At 39.6% G+C, this 4731-nt stretch overlaps 1 non-coding gene across 1 annotated transcript; it reads left to right on the top strand.

Moving 5' to 3' along the window:
- The first annotated feature begins 1174 nt into the window (after positions 1 to 1174).
- On the top strand, positions 1175 to 1256 carry trnas-gcu (transfer RNA serine (anticodon GCU)). Its single transcript has one exon. It is a non-coding gene; the product is annotated as a tRNA-Ser (tRNA).
- Positions 1257 to 4731: the final 3475 nt, after the last annotated feature.

The following is a 4731-nucleotide window of genomic DNA, read 5'->3' as shown; positions in this document are numbered from 1 at the left end:
CAAGTTCTTCATCTGACCTTCAATATCGAGGGATATTGAGCATAATACCGTACTATTTGTAGCTTTCTTTTGATCGCCTGTTTTATTAAAATGCCAGCCTATTTTACAGTTATTTAGATATTTGGCAAGGTGTAATAGCCCCCCTCGCATCCTCAGCTAAAATATTTTAAAAGTACAACAAAATTACATTATATTGAACAGCGTTTATGTTAACATTTATATTCAAATTAAAGTAAATATACGAAAATATTAAAATACAACTTCGGCGATCTGTCGTTTTTGCTTGTCAAGTTCTCAAACAATTTTGCTATGTATTTTAAATTACTTTAGCTGAAGATGCAACGGGAGCATAAGTGAATTCTCCCGCCACCCACTGGAACCTATAATTCCATGGGTGAATACTAACTGCTTGGAAATTGCCAATGTCCGTAATTATTGGAAATTCCCGGTAATGTTGACTCTGGTACTCAATTGTTTACTACTGCAAATATCAAAATAGTTCAGGTTTTGCGGAACAATTAAATTTTTGCGGCGATGATGTTTACTATAGGAAGAAGTGCGTCCCTGGGTGGGATCAAAAAACCCACCTTGGAGTTAATAGCCAAACACGCTAACAGGTTGCACCACAGAAATGCTTACACCTTGCTTTTTTTCATTTACATACTTTTGGTGAACAAAAAAATTCTCTCGCATTTCATCTTTCGCAAGCTATATGATTTTAAAAAAAGCAAGTTGTTCTGCAAAGGAAATGAATAAACGCATTAAACCAAATCAAGACCTCTTTGAGTGTCCCAAATTACATGTTCTGTAAAACAAGACAGGAAAAAAGGTACCGCTGGAATTCGGATCCAGGATCTCCTCTTTATGAAATAAGTGCTTTCACCAGCTTTACCACAGCGCCGGCAGAACACTATTCTTATACAGGTGGGTACCCACCCTCAAACCTTTGTTCTCCCGCTACTTTACCTTTGCCTACTGCCCTGTCTCTCTCACACCTGAAGAAGGCTCCACGGCCGAAACGTTGTTGTCTCTTTCTTCTTTTTTCCAGCATGGAATAAACCTATTACCTATTCTTATACAGCCGCTTGGACACACCGCTCTGAGACATCTGAGGTCGATGTGCGCTGAGCCTGGTCGCCGACCAAAATCATGCCCAAGGGTAGATAGCTTTCGTGACGAGGTGGCCGAGTGGTTAAGGCGATGGACTGCTAATCCATTGTGCTCTGCACGCGTGGGTTCGAATCCCATTCTCGTCGGTTTAGGTCTTCGACTTGTGATCCGTTTCTAAGTCTGACTTGCTTTCTTTAGCTACTGTAGTAGAGCAGTAATATTTCTAGCGTTGGCTGAACATGGCTTACAGCAGTAGCTGACAGATATAGTCTCTTAATAGGTTAAATTTATGCTTTGTACTGCTTTCACCTGATATTAATAGTAGTCCTGATGAACGATTTAGGGACATGGCGCATCTTGAACATGTTCTTGTTAATTTCAGTTTGGAAAAAATGCACTCACCAGAAGCAGAAACTGGTCGTATCTGCAAAATGCGCAATGCAATAGCAATGTCTTGCTATGAGTCCTTACCTGTTACAGGAGGCGTTGTAGGACTTTTTAGCTCAGAAAAAGCTATCAATTCATCTTACATTTCTACTCCATCAATATTAGCAATGTTATCTTTACTAAGCTCTAAATATAGCTCTAATTAAATGCAAATTTTAAAATACATTTTAAAATAAATGCTATTCCATATATTGTAACTTTGTGGTATTTAGAATTTTTATCTGAGGATGCAAGGGAAAGTATTATACAAATGTGAAAGAGGCTTGTATTTTAATACAATTTTCGATCAAAAGAAAACCAAAATCCGTATGATATTACCGTCAATATCCCTTGATATCAACGTTCAGTTGAAAGATTTGAAGAAACTCTCAGACAAGCAACTGCAGTAGCAGAGAGTTTTGATTTGAACCGATGCTTGCAGCTCAATACTCCATTCGTCCTTGAAAGAAGCAAAGACAGGGATGTTTTGAGTGTCTCCATGATCCTCTTCTCAAGCCAAAAGAATGGTTTTATATGATCCTGATCCCACTAGAAAAAGGGTCAATTTCCGCCAGCACTGATGTCCCTTCAAACGTTTTACGTTAAGAACTCTGGACGTTTATACAGTGGAAGCCTGGTCCATTTCTTCTTCTGAACGAGACTATGGGAGTGAGTATTTTGATGTCGAACTGGGATTTAAATAAAGAGGAACACTAAACTACATTGGGCTACACGTGTGACAAAGCATTTGCTGTTCGACCTCTCGATAGCTCAGTTACTAGATCTTAAGACTGTAAACAAAAACAGTGGGCATTTCTTATGTCCCTGGTTTGAATCCAGCTCGAAGGATGGTGTTTTCTTGTTCCTTAATCAAAAAGTGAAAATTGCGAATTTGTCTTTCACTTTGATGTTCACCCGAAAGCTCAGTATACAAAGAAGTAGAGGCTCCTGTTCTGAATAATCCTCACGTCTGACTGTTTTGCTTAGACCTTTAAAATGTACACTGTGGACTGTTTGCTCTTCCTAACACAATTAAAAAGCCGCCGACAAACTTACCGATCGGGAGTTTAGTTCAGTGATAGCGCGCACTTAAGACGCTCCGTTTTCTATCGCCGGCATCTCTGTATTCTTTTTAAACGCGATATCTTTTATTCTTCGTGTGTGAATTTCAGGGAGACTCATAAACTCTTTGTCTGTTTTAAAGATACATTATTTTAAACCAGACATAATGAAAGACGTAGTAACTAGACACACGTACAAAACACATGAATAGTAGCGGCTCTGAACTGAATGTGGTGCTGTATGGGAACGCGATGCAAACGCCAATGGCACACTGGATAACGTGTCTGATTACGGATCAGAAGACTTTAGGTTTCTACTCCTTCCTGGTTCGTGAAGAAGCTTTTAAACCACGCTACTCAACACTGACATCGTAGTGTGTGCGGTCCTACACAACCTTACTATCGACTGGATGAGTCTTCTGTTCAATCTCCGATTCTTTCCGCACATTCCTGCTATTTCACCACCGTTATTGTAGGATAACAGCCAAAGACACGAGAAGATATACTATTCCGAACAAATGTCTTAAAAAATCACGTTAAAAAGGGTGACAATAAGTTTTTGTTTCTTTAACGTAACCTTACTTTAGCCTGTAAAGTTCACATTATTTTCTGTAGCCGCAAATCCCCAATATTTCTGCTGTCTCCCGAGAAACACAAGCGTGGAGTCAAATCATATTAAATAACACAACACATCTATTAATTTAACACCCAGATGTGACAGAACACATGTAAGACTTACACACAGCTTTTAATATGCTATAGTGAATTTGCAAGTGTCCTGGGGAGGGAAGAGAACTGATATTAAGGAAATACATATTTAAAGGGGATGTAACTGAATAATTTTTTAGCATTATTTATTGTGTTTTGACTCTATACTTGTGTTTCTCAGGAGACAGCAGAAATATTGATGTTTACATTTATTTTCACATTCCCGGTGATATTGACTTAGGTACTCAACTATTTACTCGTAGTTTGACTCGTGTCAAAAGTTGAAAATCTCTGCAAACATCAAGATGGCTAAGGACATGGAAAGAAACTCAATCACATTTAGAGAAGGTAATGTTTAGATCGGATTAATTCGAAGTGTGTCTCTGCGTGCCTTTGATCTACCAACGTTGTGTTTAACTGAAGGACACCCTGAGTGTGGCATAGAAACTAACACATGTCGTATTTTTTCTACATTCACAGATTTTTGGCTAAAGTAAAAACAAATCGTTGTCATTTTCTTGCCAGCTGGCAGTAATTCTTTTGCATTGATAAGAAAGATGAGCACTTTATCTTTCGCAATGTGTGGATTTCTTGAAAAATAAGCTGTGCCAAAAAGGAAATGAACACTTCTTTTAAACATAATGCAGAAGCATGTTGTCTATATCAATAAACGGTGCGAGAAGACAGGAAGAAAGGCACCGCTGGGATTTGAACCCAGGATTTCCTGTTTATTAGACAGGAGCTTTAACCAACTAAGCCACAACGAGGGCGAAGCAGTACCCTTTTACAGCCAATTGCACACACTGCTCTGTCACATCTTCGTTCGGTGTGCGGTGAGCCTTCTCGCTGAGCATGTTGAGAAAGGATGTGAAATGGCTTTTATCCGGCAATTTCATTACCAAGGAGCTCAATATGCTTTTGATGATCTACAGGGTGTCCAGTGCAACACAGGCGATGGACTGCTAGGATTTGGAGCCAGGATTTCCCGTTAGCTAGACAGGTACTTTAACCAACTAAGCCACGGCGCCGGCAGAATTCTCCTCTTTTACTGCCACTTGGACACACCGCTCTGAGACACCTGCGTTCAGTAAGCGCTGAGTCGGCTGGCTGAGCACGTTCCCTCCTTTACATTCAATAGGAGTCCCGACACGAAGAGAAATGGCTTTTATTGTGCACTTTTCATGTCCAATGCGCTTGACATCTCCCAAGGGCGACAGAGTTCATTTACGACACTTTTCCTTTCTTTCTTTCTTCTTTCTGTACTCTTTGATGAAACAAAACGAGAAATCATGTAAGGGAAAATGTCTTTTTTCATGGAGAAAACATGCACCAGGAAATGTTGTGTTTAGAAGAAGTGAGTTAACATGAAAAGTGACCTAATTTACCGGAGCAAATGCTCACCTAGCAAGATCTGCTTTACTACTAG

The sequence above is a fragment of the Atractosteus spatula genome, chromosome 10, assembly GCF_055471065.1.
Source record: "Atractosteus spatula isolate fAtrSpa1 chromosome 10, fAtrSpa1.hap1, whole genome shotgun sequence".
NCBI lineage: Eukaryota > Metazoa > Chordata > Actinopteri > Semionotiformes > Lepisosteidae > Atractosteus > Atractosteus spatula.
This window is presented reverse-complemented; position numbering and strand designations above follow the sequence as displayed.